Below are 18,317 nucleotides of genomic sequence, written 5' to 3'. Positions count from 1 at the left end.
CAAGGACCAAACGTTCGCGTTCTTTCAAAGACCCCTTCTCTTTACGCCTTTCTTTCCTTCGGAGACGCTTGAAGAGATTGGTGAGTCAGACTTATATGGTAAGGATACCTGTTTCTATGGGTACATCAAAGAGGAAAGAGATTAAGTAGGGCATCCTTGTTGTGGCGAAAGTGTGGCTCAGGTTAGATAGCTCTATTTCCCCCAGCCCTCTTCCTTCCCCCGCCTTCACCGAAGCGGATGAAAACAAACACTAACCATGGCGGCGCCGGGAAGCGACCCGCTGGTGGGCTTAAGGCGGGAGTGATCTTTTGAGCTGTGCCGGAAGCCTAGAAGAGCGCTTGTAGACGTCAGTACGACAACTCACGTAATCTGGGAGCAAAACTCCAGGGGCTTGCGAGCCAAGAGACTCCTGAGACGTGAAGTATTATCTGCGACCCGTGCTGTCACTTCAGCCCCGGAGCGCGGAGCCCTCAGCCAGGAGGCGCAGCTGGGCGGCCCCAGGCCTCGGCTTCCGTAATGAGAGCCCAGAGCCACTTTCTGTGTCACAGCTTCACAGGTACTAACTTTAGGGTGAATTCCCCCACATCTCTCAGCGCCCCCGGGTGGGAGGCTAAGGATATGCGGCCTGCGGCCCATGGGGTACCCCCAGCGAAGCCAAAGCCTGCTAGCTTTCAGTCCTCTAAGCTTACTTAGGAAAGTTGATTTAGAGTAGGCCCCGTTGGCCCTTGATTATTCCCAGTGTTTACAAGATCCTCAGAGCTTTTGTCTCTACTTTATCAGCTCTTTGGGTTAAGTCGTAAGGCTTTTTGGAGGGAATTATTATTTACAGTTTGGAGCCATTACTCTGGGATTGGGTGCCAATGTGAATGAGATAGGTTTCCATTCGATCAAGGTTTGTTGAGTGCCAAATATGTACTCCGCGTGTAGGTGAGGTGACTGTTGACTAGTGAAAAAAGGGACCCAAGTTATCTTACTGGCAGTGGAACGACCTGTGGAAACCTGCGATCCATTCTCATTTAATCTCTGGGTAAGTGGCTAAGCATCTTCTTGGATTTATCACTAACTCATCTCAGTTTTCACTTTTCCAGTCATTTAGTTCCCAAGTTTTCCGGGTCAATTCAGTAAAGCCTTTCACCTTTTTTTTTCTTTTTTCTTTTTTCTTTTTTCTTTTTGCCATTTCTTGGGCTGCTTCTTTGGCATACGGAGGTTCCCATGGGCTGCTTCTTCGGCATACGGAGGTTCCCAGGCTAGGGGTCTAATCGGAGCTGTAGCCGCCGGCCTACGCCGGAATCACAACAACGCGGGATCCGAGCCTTGTCTGCGACCTACAGCACAGCTCATGGCAACGCCGGATCCTTAACCCACTGAGCAAGGCCAGGGATTGAACCGGAAACCTCATGGTTCCTAGTCGGATTCCTTAACCATTGCGCCACGACGGGAACTCCAGCCTTTCACTTTTAGTATTTCTTATTCTTCTGGCCATCCCACAGCCAGGGAGAAAGTGATGGGGGGCAGGGGAAGGATACGAATGAATGAACATTAAAGAAAAAAAGGGGAGTTCCCGTTTTGGGTCAGCAGGTTACAAACCCAACTAGTATCAGTGAGGATGCTGGTTCAATCCCCGGCCTCCGTTCAGTAGGTTAAGATTTCAGTGTTGCTGTGAGTTGTGGTGTAGATGGCAGGTGCTGCTCAGATCCTGCATTTCTGTGGCTGTGGCTTAGGCCCCAAGCTGCAGTCTTGATTCAACCCCTAGCCTGGAAACTTCCATATGCTGCAGGTGCGGCCCTAGAAAGAAAAAAAGGAAAAAAAAAAAAAAGTTAAGACAGCTGTGGCAACTTTTGAGATTTACATTTCATAACAAATTACAAACCACTGGGTTTTCCATTACTGTACTTACACCTAACAGTTCCTACTGTGTATTTGTATTTTCTTAGAGTAGTTATTAAAATTAAAGCAAAAACTGCAGATCTTCAGCTATTAAATTATATTGTTTTATTTAAGGGTTAATAATCAGCTGGATACAGTTCAGTCCTCTCATATAAGCATACTGAAATTGTACTGTACGGAAATGGGGGCAAGAAGTCCCTTTTTTTCCCATTGCTTTTCCTGTCCACATCCACCCAGCTGCATTAGCTTATGATCTCCATGACTCAGAGCAGGGTGTCCATAGCCTAGATGTGAAAAGACAACTAAGACGTTAACTTTTGAGCTTCCAAAGATCTAAGTCCTACTATATGAATGAGTTTCCAAAGATAAGTTGACTAATCAGAAAATGCAACCACTTTAGAATTTATTGCACTCACTTGATAAAGTTCATTCCTGATGCTCTGCAATTACATTTTGTTCAAGTGGGAGTGGAAGTATTTATTTTGGAATCTTTATCTAGAGAGAAGTTATTTAATCTTAGTAAGACCTAGAAATTCTTAAAATGTTATTTTTAAATGTTTCTTTTACTTTTTTTTTTTATGTCTTTTTGTTATTTCTTTGGGCCGCTCCCACAGCATATGGAGGTTCCCAGGCTAGGGGTCGAATCCGAGCTGTAGCCCCCAGCTCATGCCACAGCTCACGGCAACGCCGATCCTTAACCCACTGATGGAGGCCAGGGATCGAACCCGCAACCTAATGGTTCCCAGTCAGATTCGTTAACCACTGTGCCACGACGGGAACTCCCTCTTTTACTTTTAAAAAAATAAAAATATTTCTTTTACTTTTAAACAATTTTACTTTATTAGAGAAAAAATGACAAATGACATTCATGACACTATGGTTGGAGCGCTGCTTATAGAGAATAAAGAGTACACCTAAAAAATTTGTCACTGTTATGACCCTTTATAATTCAACTTAAGTTGTTTTTGTTTTTATTTATTTTTTTGGCTACGGCATGGAAGTTTCCAGGCCAGGGGTCAAACCCATGCCCAGCAGTGACATTGCTGAATCCTTAACCTGCTGAGGCACCAGGGAATTTCTGTCTTTATTTACTTATTTATTTACTTACTTTAAAAACTTTTATTTATTTGCTTTTTAGGGCCACACCCATGACATATGGAAGTTTCCAGGCTAGGGGTCAAATCCGAGCCACACCACAGCAACGCCAGATACGAGCCATGTCTGTGACCTACACCACAGCTCAGAGCAACACCAGATCCTTGACCCACTGAGTGAGGCCAGGGATCAAGTCCAGTGTCTCCATGGATACTAGTCAGGTTTGTTTCCATGGGGCCACAAAGGGAAATCCTGTTTTTATTTTTTAATGGAAGAAAAATATACGCCTCAATGATTAAGAAATGCCACCTATTCAGCTAATATTTGAACTACCATGTTGCTTAAAACTTTTTTGACTTATATGTTGACTTGAGAGTCTTAAAATATGTATGCTTTACTAAAAGTTTCTTCTTGGACAAAGCTTACCTAAACTTTATGTGCAGAGGATGGTATAGAGGTAATTACCGGCTTGGGTTGTTGAGCTAAGGCGAATTTCTATAGGGCACCATTTTTTCAGGCATGGATTTAACAAAGCAAAGTGTGCATGAGGTTTTTGGTGCTTCTTTCCTCTTCGTCAAGTCCTGGAGAACTGCAAGTAGTCCCTGGCAGGATAAAGGTAATGGAGGAAGGCAGGAAGAATGCAAAGGAGGCTAGTAGTCTTCTCTAACCAGGGGGAATCAAGCAATTTTTCCTAAAGTTTGGGTTATAAATCTTTTTTTTTTTTGGCCACCCCATGGCATATGGAGTTCCTGGGCCAGCAGTTAGATCTAAGCCATAGTTGCCACCTATGCTGCAACTGTAGCAGTGCTGGATCCTTAACCTACTCTTCACTGCCAGGGATCAAACCTGTGTTGCAGCCCTCCAGGAGAGGCCACCAATCCTGTTGCACCACAGCAGGAACTCCTGGTTTTAAATCTTGAAAGGATTTTAAATCCTTAAAGGGATGTAAAATTAATTTTAAATCTTTAAATGGATTTTAAGTCCCTTAAATTTTTTTTAAATGAATTTTATGTAATTGTCTCTAACTGTAGAGTAAATGTGAGCCAGTTTATTGGAGAAGTCCTCTAAATGCCAGTGTAAGCAGCATAAGAAAAAATGTGTTTTTGCCCTGGTGTCCTGCATATATGCCCTTGGTTACAAGAGAAGGGATAAGATTGTGCTTCATGATTACATAGAAAAACAATTCAATTAACATGCACAATCTCTCTGTCAATAGTATCTTAGTAAAAGTAAAGATAAATAAAGAATTTATGGAAGTGATAACCAAGTATTGTTATTTTGGAAAATACTGCTTTCACCTTTGACTTTTTTTTTTTTTTTTTTTTTGTCTTTTTGCCTTTTCTTGGGCCGCTCCCGTGGCATATGGAGGTTCCCAGGTTAGGGGTCTAATCGGAGCTGTAGCCGCCAGCCTATGCCAGAGCCACAGCAACGCGGGTTCCGAGCCATGTCTGCAACCTACACCACAGCTGACGGCAACGCCGGATCGTTAACCCACTGAGCAAGGGCAGGGACCGAACCCTCAACCTCATGGTTCCTAGTCGGATTCGTTAACCACTGCGCTATGACAGGAACTCCTCACCTTTGACTTTTGATTCATACAAATATGAAAGAAACAGTTAAAAATCATATTCTTTCCAGGCTTAAAGTTTGTCCCCACCCTCACATTCCTTCTGTATTGCCCACAGCTGTTAGGTCATTAGGAGAGATTATGTTGAGAAGTACTGGTAGAGGTTTAGATGTCCTATTTTAAATATAAGCTTAATGAGGTTTTCACCCTTTAATATATTTCTGTTGGAATTTTTAAGAAACCAGATATTGGCCTTATTTATTCTTTAGACAGGTTTTTATATTTTTCATAGTTAATTATTTTTTTGTTTTTTGTCTTTTTAGGGCCACACCTGTGACATATGGAGGTTCCCAGGCTAGGGGTCCATTCTGAGCTACAGATGCCAGCCTATACCAGAGCCACAGCAATGCCAGATCCAAGCCGTGTCTGTGACCTACACCACGGCAATGTCGGATCCTTAACCCACTGAGCAAGGTCAGGGATCAGACCCGCAACCTCATGGTTCCTAGTTGGATTTGTTAACCACTGAGCCACGACAGGAACTCCTTTCATAATTAATTAAACATGGTTTTTACCTTTATTCCATCCTCCCATTTTCTTTTGGTCTCTTTCATTGTCTGGTTTCTTAAACTGAATACTTACTTAAGTCTTTTTTTTTTTAATTATAAAGGCATATAAGGCTATACATTTTCCTCTGAATGCTTCTTTTTCTCTCTCATTTGTTGTCAGATATTCTCAATTTTATTAATCTGTAGATAATTTGTAACTTTGATTTTATGTGTGTTTATTTTAAAAAGCTTCTTAATGTGTACATCGTTATTAAGTGTTTCTGTTTTTTTTTTTTGAACTATGGACTATAACATTTGGAAAAGAGTTTTTTTTAATGGTGAAGAACATGATCAGAGTTCTCATCGTGGCTCAGTGGTTAACGAATCTGACTAGGAACCATAAGGTTTCAGGTTCGATCCCTGGCCTCACTCAGTGGGTTAAGGATCCGGTGTTGCCATGAGCTGTGGTGTAGGTCACAGACTCGGCTCAACCTGTGGTGTAGGCCAGAAGCAACAGCTCCGATTAGACCCCTACCCTGGGAAACTCCATGTGCCAAGGGTGCACAAAAAGACAAAAAAAAAAAAAAAAAAAAAAAAAGAACATGATTAATTTATGGTGTCCCTTGAACTTAAGAGAGGAACATGAAATTTAGAGTCAATAACTAAGAGCTTTATTGAAGATCACATACTTGGCAGGTACTCTTTATAGGAACTTCCTTATTTAATCCTTACCACAACCCTATGAAAAAGGAGTCTGAGGTACAGAGAGATTGAGTGACTTGCATATAGGCTGCTATGCACATATATATTAGACTTGGTTTTATTATTGTTGTTCTGTTTTTTGTTTTTGTTTTGGCTGCATCAGAGGCATGTGGAAATTCCCAAGCCAGGGACCAAACCTGTACCACACATCAACCCGAGCCATAGAAGTGACAACGCCAGATCCTTTAACCACTAGGCTACCAAGGAACTCCCTAAATTATTTTTTATGGAAGTACAGTTCATTTACAATGCTGTGTTATTTTCAGGTGTGCAGCAAACTGATTCAGTTATACATATGTATATAGCTGTCTTTTTCAGATTCTTTTCCCATAAAGGTATTACAGAATACTGAGTATAGTTCCTGTGTTATACAGTAGGTCCTTGTTGGTTATATATAGTAGTGTATATATGTTAATCCCAAAGTCCTAATTTGTCCTTCCCACTCAGACTTGGTTTTAATATTCAGGTCCTCAATATGTATATATTTTTTATATCTACTTGACATGTCAGAGAGGTATATTGAATCATTGGTGTGGTTTTGGTTTTACTAAGCTCTTCTAGTATCTCTATGAATTGTTTTTTTGTCCACACTCATGGCATGCAAAAGTTCCTGGGCTAGAGGTTTAACCCATGCCACAGCAGTCACCAGAGCCACAGCAGTGACAATGCTGGATCCTTAACACACTGCACCACCAGGGAACTCCGTATCTATGATTTTTTGATTTTTTGCTTTTTAGGGTTACACCTGTGGCATACGTAATTTACCAGGCTAGGGTCAAATTGGAGCTGCATATGCCAGCCACAGCCACAGCAACACCAGATCCAAGCTGCACCTGCGACCTACACCACAGCTTGCAGCAGCAGCACTGGATCCTAAACCCACTGAGTGAGGCCAGGGATCAAATCCACATCCTCATGGATACTAGTCAGATTCTTAACCAGCTGAGCTATAGCAAAACTCCCTCTTCCTACTTCTTTATTTTCAAACTTTCTTTGTAACTCTTTTAAGTCAAAGATTATTTCAGTTGTTTAAACATTTTCTGTTCTGTTTCTCATTGTCTGCAAGGAACTTTCTAAGTGGAAAAATGATCTTTTATAATTTAATAGTTAATTTGATGCCTAGAAAGTGGGGAAATTACTGTTTTGTTCTCTTTATCCTCGAATTTGTATTTAACTGTCTTTTTTCCTTACTAACTGTTCCTGATTTGCCATACTGAGCTTTTAAGCCTAAATTCAAAACATTTAAAGACTATTAAAATTGGAAACAGGACTTCCCATTGTGACTCAGCAGCTGAAGGACCCAATGTAGTCTCTGTGAGAATGCAGGTTTGATTCCTGTCCTTGCTCAGTGGGTTAAGGATCTGGCATTGCTGAAAGCTGAGGCATAGGCCACAGATGCGGCTCGGATCTGGGGTTGCCATGGCTGAAGCATAGGTCTCAGCTGCAGCTCTGGTTCAACCCTTAGTCTGGGAATTTCTGTATGCCTCAGGTGCGGCCATAAAAAAGGAAAACATAAAAATTATTTTTTGGGGGGTTATCAAACACAACTTAGAATAGATTTACAAGGAGATCCTGCTGAGTAGCATTGAGAACTATGTCTAGATACTCATATTGCAACAGAACAAAGGGTGGGGGGAAAATGTATACATGTAAGGATAACTTGATCCCCTTGCCGTACAGTGGGGAAAAAAATTTTTTTTTTTCAGAGTTCCCGTCGTGGTGCAGCAGAAACTAATCCAGCTAGGAACCATGAGCTTGCAGGTTTGATCTCTGGCCTTGCTCAGTGGGTTAAGGATATGGCATTGCCATGAGCTATGGTGGAGGTCGCAGACACAGCTTGGATCTGGTGTTGCTGTGGCTGTGGCATAGGCCGGCAGCTACAGCTCCAATTAGACCCCTAGCCTGGGAACTTCCATATGCTGTGGGTGCAGCCCTAAAGTGACAAAAAGACCAAAAAAAAAAAAATTATTTTTTTCAGTAACCACTGTTAACTTTTCCCAGTTTTAAGAACTAGGGATGGAGTTCCTGTCGTGGCGCAGTGGTTAACGAATCTGGCTAGGAACCATGAGGTTCAGGTTCGATCCCTGGCGTCGCTCAGTGGGTTAAGGATCTAGTGTTGCCATGAGCTGTGGTGTAGGTCACAGATGTGGCTTGGATCCCGCGTTGCTGTGGCTCTGGGTAGGCCGGTGGCCATAGCTCCGATTCAACCCCTAGCCTGGGAACCTTCATATGCTGCAGAAGTGGCCCTAGAAAAGGCAAAAAGACACACACACACAAAAAAGAACTAGGGATATTATCTGGGGTCATTTTTGTGTAATCTCTTGCCAGATTATTCACTTGTTTCATTGAAATTATTTGCCCCTTCCTTCCTTTATTGACTGCCTCACCTTAATCCAGTGTGATCACCAACTCTCATCCAAATTATTATTATCATTATTTTTTGTCTTTTTGCCTTTTCTAGGGCCGCTCCCGTGGCATATGGAGGTTCCCAGGCTAGGGGTCTAATTGGAGCTGCAACCGTCAGCCTACACCAGAGCCACAGCAACGTGGGATCCGAGTCGCGTCTGCCACCCACACCACAGCTCACAGCAACGCCGGATCATTAACCCACTGAGCAAGGGCAGGGACCGAACCCACAACTTCACGGTTCCTAGTCAGATTCGTTAACCACTGTACCACAACGGGAACTCCTTTCATCCAAATTATTGAAGTGGCTTCCTAGCTGGTCTTTGTGCCTCTAGTTCCTTTACTTCATCCTCCCCTCTCAGTATTAAGATTAATGTCCTTCACTGTGTACCTATGGAAGAATCTGCATTGACTCCCTACCAATATATTGTTCATCTCTTTACTCACTTTTACATCTCTCTGGTATTCTGGTTAGACTGTATGTACCTACTTTATTTTACTTTACCCATTTACATGGAAATTTTCAGCTATATAGTTCCTAATTTTACTTCTCTTTCTCCTGTCTCTGTGGGACTCTAGTTACACGTATGTTAGACCTTTCCCTGTGTCCTTATGTCAGATAACTTCATGTATCCTTTTGTACTTACTGTCTTGATATGACTTGATACCTTAAATACTGCCTTTCATTCTCAAAAATATCCCAGAAGTGGGTGGCCACTCCATTTCTTCCCTATACTTTTCTCTATTTTCCATCCTTTTGTCTCTCTATACTTTGTTCTGGGTACTTTCTTTTGGTCTATATTCCCTTTCAACATTTCTATCTTCTACTGCTGTTAGACTCAACCATTGAGTTCTTAAATTAGTGTTTTTTTGTTTTTTAGTTCTGGAAGTTCTATTTGGTTGTTTTTATAGTTTTTCATTCTCTGTCTAAATCCTCAATTTTGTGCTTCATGGAATTGAACTTATTAAGCATATTGACTTTAAGGTCTGTGTCTGATAACTTTTAATAAGTTTCTAACGTCTCTTGGGTTTTGGTCATTTGTGTTTGTCTAATGAATGCCTAGTTTATTTTATTTATTTATTTATTTATTTATTTTGTCTTTTTTTTTTTTTTTTTTTTTTTTTTTGCTATTTCTTGGGCTGCTCCCACGGCATATGGAGGTTCCCAGCTAGGGGTCCAATCGGAGCTGTAGCCACTGGCCTACGCCAGAGCCACAGCAATGTGGGATCCGAGCCGCGTCTGCAACCTATACCACAGCTCACAGCAACATGGGATCATCAACCCACCTATACCACAGCTCACAGCAACATGGGATCATCAACCCACTGAGCAAGGGCAGGGACCGAACTCGCGACCTCATGGTTCCTAGTCGGATTCGTTAACCACTGCGCCACGACAGGAACTCCCCTAGTTTATTTTAATATGTGCCAGAAATTGTATGTGAAAAGTTGTAGAGAGGTGTTCCTATTGTGGCTCAGTGGTTAACGAATCTGACTAGGAACCATGAGGTTGTGGGTTCGTTCCCTGGCCTTGCTCAGTGGATTAAGGATCTGGTGTTGCTGTGAGCTGTGGTGTGGGTTGCAGACGCGGCTCGGATCCCACATTGCTGTGGCTCTGGCGTAGGCCGGCGGCTACAGCTCTGAATCAACCCCTAGCCTGGGAATTGCCATATGCCGTGGGAGCGGCCCAAGAAATGGCAAAAAGACAAAGAAAAAAAAAAAAAAAAGGTATAGAGATAATTTGTGGGCTAGGATGATATACTTTTCTTCCAGGGAACAATTATATGTGTTTCTGGCAGAGGCGTTTTTATGTGCTTGTGGTGGGGAGTGGTGGGGGGTGACTGACAACATCAGTTCAGTCCACCTTGTTGGATGCTTTCCTGAGATTTTAAACTTGTGTCTGTCATGGCACAGTGCATTGAGCTATTTGCCTCCTTCACTCGCAAGACAAGGATATCCTGTGATGGGATCTTGAAAGTACAGCTAGAGCAGTCATTCAGATGTTTGAAAAATTGTATTTGAAATAGATTTACAAGGAGCCAGAAAGCTTTCTTTTTTTTTTTTTTTTTTTTTTTTTTTTGTTGTTGTTGCTTTTTAGGGCCAAACCCAGGGCATATGGAAGTTTCCAGGCTAGGGGTCCAATCCAAGCTGCAGCTGCTGGCCTATGCCACAGCCACAGCATCACTGCGGAATCTGAGCTGTATTTGTGACCTACACCACAGCTCACAGCAACTCCGGGTACCTAGCCCACTGAGCAAGGCCAGGGATCAAATCCACATCCTCGTGGATACTAGTCGGGTTCATTACCACTAAGCCACAACAGGAACTCCTAGAAAGCTTTTATGCTAGGTGAAAATTAAGATCTTTACCTTGTTATAGACCATTTGATGAAAATGGATTTTATTTGTTAGAAATTTTTTTGAAAAATGTAAGATATACAGAGAAATTTTAAGAAATTACAGTGTATTTTCATACTCTCTTCACCTAAATTCGTACATTGTTCTCTCTTGGTCACATTGCTTTACTTCTATCTGTGCGAATCACATACTATATAATAGAATAATACATGATCTCTTCCTTTGTTACCCCCCATAAGCTCTTTTTTCTTTTTCTTTCTTTTTTTTTTTTAATGGCCGCAAATGTGGCATATGGAAGTTCCTGAGCCAGGGATTGAATTCCAGCTGCAGATTCAATATATGCTGGCTCCTTTAACCCACTGTGCTGGGCTGGGTATTGAACTTGGGCCTCCTCAGTCTAGAGCCTCTGCAATCAGATTCTTAACCCACTACAGGGAAGCTTCCTCCCCAGACACACTGGGGAAAAGTTACTACTATTTTATTAAAAAAGTAACTTTTCAGAGAAAATTATCTCTTAAGAACAAGAGCATTGACCAAAGAGCATTGACCAAATTGTAATTGTATCAAATTCAGGAAATTTAACACTGATATAATACTGTTACATAGCAGACAGTATTTAGATGTTACCAAATTGTTTTGTCCTTTATACCAACTTCTTTGTTTCTGTTTGTCTTGTTTCCTTTTGACTGCTGGGAGCCACTGCTTGATGTGTTGTGGGATCTCAGTTGCTAGACCAGGGCTTGAACCCAGGCTGCAGCAATAAGTGCCAAGTCCTAACCATTTAACCACCAGGCAACTCTTGCAACTTTTTTTTAAAGTCCAGGGGCAAGCATTACTTTTAGTAGTCACACCTCTTTTATTGCCCTTGTTCTAAAACAGCGTTTTTTTTTTTTGGTTTTTTTTTTAAGCCTCACCCCTGCTATGTGGAATTTCCTGGGCCAGGGATTGAACCCATGCTACAGTTGTGGCCTGTGCCACAGCCACAACAATGCCAGATCCTTATCCCGTGCTCCACAGGGAACTTCCTAAAACATTTCTTAAGACTTTTCCTGTCATCAGGTTGATATTTTTGAAGAGTAAAAGCCCATTATTATGTAAAAATGTCCTGTCTTCCAATATAGGCTCATCTCATTGTTTTTTCATTATTAGATTTGAGTTATATGGATTTAAGAGAAATCTACATGATAGTCATTCTCAGTACATCACATCTAGAGGATGTAATGTCAGTTCTTCAGTTGGTATATTTCTTTGATTACTTTAAGATTATGTCCACCTGACTTTTCTTTGTAATTAATAAGTCATCTGCAGAAAGACTAAATATACCATTTGCCAACAAATTTTCATTTGGTAGTTTTATCATCCATTGGTATTTGCTTGAATCAGTTATTCCTATAATGGCTGCAAAATGATAATTTTTCTAAAACTGTCAGTTTTAATTTCAGTGTTCTCCAGACCTACATATTGCATGATAAATATGAGTTTAAAAACATGTTATGGGTATAAAGTGTTATTTAAATTTTTATCGGTCTTGAAAGTGATGTTTGAGCATTTGTCAGCATATTTTTTTTAATTGCAGGCAAAATATCTTATTATCTCTGTAATAGTTTTCAGGTTACTATTTTGTGTTAGTGTGAATGGAAGTAATGTTGTTAATATGCCAGGTGCTGTTACTCAGAACAACTGAATTTGGTTAATAACATTCTTCCTTAAAATAAATCAAGGAAATTTTTAACTCTTCAGTATTAGGTTAGTTCCATATATAAATGTGCTTTTCAAGAAAACTAAGGTTGTCTATAAGAGAGTTAAAAGACAAGCTATAGAATTGGAGAAAGTATTTGCAAAAAACATACTTTTTTTTTAAAGACACATCTTTAATTTTTTTTTTTTTTTTTTTGGCCATGTAGCGTATGGAAGTTCCTAGGCCATAGCAGCAACCAGAGCCATTACAGTGACAACACCATATCCTTAACCACAAGATAACTCCTTTTTACTTATTTATTTATTTATGTTTTTTTTAGGGCCGAACTTGTGGCATATGGAAGTTCTTGGACTAGGGGTCAAATCAGAGCTGCAGCTGCTGGCCTACACCACAGCAACAGCAACATGGGATCCAAGCCAAGTCTGCAGCCTGTGCTACAGCTCATGACACTACCAGATCCTTAGGCCACTAAGCAAGGCCGGAGTTGAACCTGCATTGGGTTCATAACCCGCTGAGCCACAATGGGAACTCCCCTTTAATTTATCTTTTATTGACATATAATTGATTTACAGTGTTGTGTTAGTTTCTACTGTACAGCAAACTGATTCAGTTATATACACATATACATTCTTTTTTACATTCTTTTCCATTATGGTTTATCCCAGGATATTGAATATAGGTCCTTATGCTATACAGAAGGATTTTATTTATCCTATATGTAGTAATTTGCATCTACTAACCCCAAACTCTTTATCCATCTCTCGCCCACTCCCTTCCCCCTCAACAACCACAAGTCTGTTTTCTATGTCTGTGAGTCTGTTTCTGTTTTGTAGATAAGTTCATTTGTGCCATATATTAGATTCCACATATAAGTAATACCATATTTTATTTAGTTCTTTACTTAGTACTTTACTAAGTACTTTACTTAGTATGATAATCTCTAGTTGTAAGTATCTATATTGCTGTGAATTAGTTTTATTCATTCCTTTTTTGGCCACGCTTGAGGCATGTGGAAGTTCAGAGACCAGCGATTGAACCCAAGCCACTGCAGTGACAACACTGGATCCTTAACCCACTATCCCACAAGAGAATTCCTATTTCATTCTTTCTTATGGCTGAGTAGTATTCCATTGTATATATGTACCACATCTTTATTCATTCATCTGTCCATGGGCATTTAGGTTGTTTTCATGTCTTGGCTATTGTGAATAGTGCTGCTATGAACATAGGGGTGCATGTATCTTTTTGAATTATAGTTTTATCCGGATGTAGACCCAGGAGTGGGATTGCTGGATCATAGATAATTCTATTTTACTGCTTTCCATAGTGGCTGCACCAACTTACATTCCCACCAACATTGTAGGAGAGCTCCCTTTTCTCCACGCCCTCTCAACAGCGTTTATTTCCAGACTTTTTAATGATGGACATTCTGACTGGTGTGAGGTGGTACCTCATTGTAGTTTTGATTGGCATTACTCTAAAAATTAGCAGAGTTGAGCATCTTTTCATGTACGCATCTGTATGTCTTCTTTGGAGAAATGTCTATTTGGGTCTTCGGCCCATTTCTTAATTGGGTTGTTTTTTTGTTGTTGTTGTTGAGTTGTATGAGTTGTTTGTATGTTTTGGAGATTAAGCCTTTGTCAGTTGCATTGTTTGCAGTTATTCTCTCCCATTCCATTGGTTGTCTTCACTTTTTTTATGGTTTCCTTTGCTGTGCAAAAGCTTGTAACTTTGATTAGGTCCCATTTTTTAAAATTTTTGTTTCTATTTATGTTGCCTTGGGAGACTGAACTAAGAAAACAATGCTGCAGTTTATGTCAGAGAATGTTTTGCCTATGATCTTTTCTAGGAGTTTTATGGTATCTTTTTTTTTTTTTTTTTTTTTTTTTTGTCTTTTTGCTATTTCTTTGGGCCACTCCCGCAGCGTATGGAGGTTCCCAGGCTAGGGGTCTAATCGGAGCCGCAGCCACCGGCCTACGCCAGAGCCACAGCAACGTGGGATCCGAGCCGCGTCTGCAACCTACACCACAGCTCACGGTAACACCAGATCGTTAACCCACTGAGGAAGGGCAGGGACCGAACCCGCAACCTCATGGCTCCTAGTCGGATTCGTTAACCACTGCGCCACAACAGGAACTCCTATGGTATCTTGTCTTATATTTAAGTCTTTGAGTCTTTTCTTTTCTTTTTTTTTTTTTTTTTTTTTCTTTTTAGGGCTGTACCTGCGTACATGGAGGTTGCCAGGCTAGGGGTAAAATTGGAGCTACAGCTGCTGGCCTGTGCCACAGCAACGCGGGATCCAAGCTGCATTTGTGACCTACATCACAGCTCATGGCAATGCCAGATCCCCAAGCCACTGATTGAGGCCAGGGATTGAACCCGAAACCTCATGGTTACTAGTTGGATTCATTTCCACTGTGGCACAACAGGAACTCCAAGATACATCTTTTAAGATAGCAATGAGTTGCCATCTTGCACCTGTTAGAATGGCCAAAATCCCAAAACACTGAAAATACCAAATGCTGGAGAAACCTTGAAGCAACCTGAATTAAAATACATTGGTGGTGGGAATGCAAAACTGTTCAGCCACTTTGGAAGACAGTTTAATGGTTTCTTGTAAAATAAACACAACTCTTACCAAGTGATCAAACAATTGCACTCCTTGTTTCTTTGTTGTTATTGCTGTTTTTGTCCACGCCCTCAACATGCAGAAGTGCCTGGGCTAGAAATTCAACCTGAGAGCTATAGCACTGTCAATGCCAGATCCTTAATCCATTGAACCACAGGGGAACTCCTTTTAAAAAACTTATGTATGTATGGGAGTTCCCATCGTGGTGCAGTGGTTAACGAATCCGACTAGGAACTCTGAGGTTTCGGGTTGGATCCCTGGCCTTGTTAAGTGGGTTAAGGATCCAGCGTTGCCATGAGCTGTGGTGTAGGTTGCAGATGTGGCTTGGATCCCGCGTTGCTGTGGCTGCAGCATAGCTCTGATTGGACCCCTAGGCTGGGAACCTCCACATGCCACGGGAAGCAGCCCTAGAAAAGGCAAAAAGACAAAAACAACAACAACAAAAAAATCCCCAAGAGAACAAAATAGTTATGTATGTATGTATGTATGTATTGCACTCCTTGTTTTACCCAGAGGAGTTGGAAACTTGTTTTCAGCAGGAGATTGGAGGCTTCTCTGGAGAAATTCAGTATCCTTAGAGGGAAAAACCTCAGTATATTGACATTTAAAGTCTTTCAGTACGAAAAAAGGGTATGCCAGGATCCAGATTGTTCCCAGTGACTTTCTGTGAGTCCTTCCAGGTTATTTGCCTCACTCGAATACCCCCCTGAGTTTCTATCTTTTTGGTGCCTCATGCTCAGATGTGAATGGGACAGCCAAAGATCACCAGTCACTTGATGAAAGGCTCCATTGTGGTTGCCAGTGTTTTTCAAGCCTAGTGAAAAAGGGGGCTTTAGATGTGGGAGAAGGGCTGTCTTATTTAGACTTTGATAACCAAAGTCCAGCATGTTTTTGATTCAGTGTTTCAAAAAAATTAACGTCCAGTCTTTTTGCTTTTTCGTTTTCTTTTTTTTCTTTTGACTGTTCTGTGGCACATGGAGCTTCTGGGCTAGGGATCAGATCCAAGCCACAGTTGCGACCTATGCCACAACTGTGGCAATATGGGATCCTTAACTCACTTTTCTGGGCCAGGGATGGAACCTGCTTCCCAGTGCTCCAGAGATGCCACTGATCCCATTGTGCCACATTGGAAACTCTTATTTTTCTTACTTTATGAGGTTGAGTTAATTTACAGTATTATACTGATTTCAGGTGTGCACCATAGTGATTCATAATTTTTACAGGTGTTCTCATTGTGGCTCAGTGTGTTAAGAACCTGACACAATGTCTGTGAGGATGCAGCTTCAATCCCTGGCCTCACTCAGTGGGTTAAGGATCTTGCGATGCCATGAGCTGTGGTGTAGGTTGCACACATGGCTCGGATCTGGTGTTGCTGTGGCTGTGGTGTAGATCAGCAGCTGCAGCTCCAGTTTCACCCCTAACCTGGGAATTTCCATATGTCCCAGGTGTCCCAAAAAAAGAAAAACAATTGCATAAATTATAGTCCATTTATATCTATTCTAAAATACTGGCTATGTTTCCTGTGTTGTATATCCTTGTAGCTTATTGATTGACTGTTGGTCAACAACCTTTAGTAGCTTATTTGTTCTATACATAGTAGTTTCTACCGCTTAATCCTCAAGTTCCATCTTGTCCCTCCCACTTCCCTTTCCCAGCTGATAACCACTAGTTTGTTCTCTGTATCTATGAGTCTGTTTCTGTTTTGTTATATTCATTCATTTATCCTATTTTTTAGATTCTACATATAAATAACATGCAGTATATATCTACACATAAATGATAACATGCAGTATATATCTTTCTCTGACTTATGTCACTAAGCATAATACCCTCCATGTTGTTGCAAATGGCAACTGTTCATTCTCTTTTATGACTGAGTAGTATTCCATTGTATATATATTTACCATGCTGGTGGTGGAGAGAGAATTCCAAAATGGTCTGGTTTGCCATCAGTGCCCATGTGGTAGAATAAACTCCAAAAAATGGCTGTTGCAAGTGTCTGTGTTCCCAGGATGAGCTCCATTTGCTTCTTGCCTCTCCAGGAGAGTCTTCGAGATCAACAGGGAGTTCTACTGTGGCACAGGGGTTAAGGATACAGTGTTGTCTTAGCGGCAACACAGGTTCAATCCCTGGCCCAGCATAGTGGGTTAAGGACCTAGCGTCGCTGCAGCTGTGGCATAGGTTGCAGCTGCATCTTGGATCTGATCCCTGGCCCAGGAACTTTCATGTGCTGTGGCTGCCCCCCCCCCACCAAAAAAAGATCAGCAGGTGGTTCTGACCCAGGCTCCTTTGAAAATTACTGTTCTGCCTTAAGGGTCCCAACATGTGAGATTTTGTGTGTGCCCTTTAAGAAACTCCATTTTATTTCCCACAGTCTTCTGGGGCTCCCAAGAGTAAGCCCCACAGGTCATCAAAAGCCAAATGTTCTGGGGGCTCCTCCTGGTGCAGGACCCTTAGACTGGGTAGTTCTGTGTGGGGTTCAGACCCCTCCTCCTTGGGGAGAACCTCTGCAATAGTAATTATTTTTCTGTTTGTAGGTCACCTACCTGGGGGCATGTGTTTTGACTATACTGGGACTTCCTACTCCTACCATCTCATTGTGGTTCCTTTATATCTTCAGTTGTAGAAGATCTGTTTTGGTAGCTTCTGGTCTTTTTCATCAATAGTTGTTCTATAAATAATTATAATTTTGGACAAAAAAAAAAAAGGAGTTCCCTTCATGGCTCAGTGGTTAACAAATCCGACTAGGAGCCTGGCCTTGCTCAGTGGGTTAAGGGTCTGGCGTTGCTGTGAGCTGTGGTGTAGGTTGCAGACATGGTTCGTATCTGGCGTGGCTGTGGCTGTGGCTGTGGCCTGTGGCTACAGCTCCAATTAGACCTCTAGCCTGGGAACCTCCGTATGCCGCAGGTGTGGCCCTGGAAAAGACAAAAAAAAAAAAAAAAAAATTAGAATTTTGGTGTGCCTGTGACAGGATGAGCTCAGGGTCTTCCTACTACTCTGCCATCTTGGGGACTCCCAGTGTCCATTCTTCTGACCTTAGGGAGGAAGGGCAGTTCTGGCATGAGTAGGGTCATGGAGTGGGTGTAGGGCTTAGAATGGGGTGTAACTGCCTCGTTTGTGGCTCTTCAAATATCCCTCTTGTTTTCATCCCCACCCTGCTTTTGGAGTTCCCTATTGACTCTAGTTCCTTAGCCTTTCTTAGGTTCTTAGTTCAGATGAGCTTTGTTGAGGGTTTCTCCCACTGCCAGCCTAGATATCAGCCCTGCTCAGCTTAGTCAGTTATCTATACCTTGGACTTTCAGCCTTCCAGAACTTTGATGTTGTCTCTGCATTGTTGTTATCTCTTTGTTATCTGTGTGTGTGTGAG

The 18,317-nt window shown here is 41.6% G+C and overlaps 1 protein-coding gene across 11 annotated transcripts in view; it reads left to right on the top strand.

Annotated features, from left to right (window-relative positions):
* The window catches only part of ATG13 (autophagy related 13), a 59,264-nt gene continuing 41,155 nt past the window's right edge, over positions 209 to 18,317 (top strand). For 4 of the 11 annotated variants that reach the window (XM_021085237.1, XM_005660946.3, XM_005660944.3 and 1 more), the window contains exons 1-2: positions 213 to 556; positions 928 to 1,027. The gene's annotated coding sequence lies outside the window, so the exon portion shown is untranslated. Of the gene's footprint in view, positions 557 to 927; positions 1,028 to 18,317 lie in introns of all 11 variants that reach the window. The other 7 variants (XM_005660951.3, XM_021085238.1, XM_005660949.3 and 4 more) reach the window with 6 other exon arrangements.

This window comes from Sus scrofa, chromosome 2 (genome assembly GCF_000003025.6).
Source record: "Sus scrofa isolate TJ Tabasco breed Duroc chromosome 2, Sscrofa11.1, whole genome shotgun sequence".
Classification (NCBI taxonomy): domain Eukaryota; kingdom Metazoa; phylum Chordata; class Mammalia; order Artiodactyla; family Suidae; genus Sus; species Sus scrofa.
This window is presented reverse-complemented; position numbering and strand designations above follow the sequence as displayed.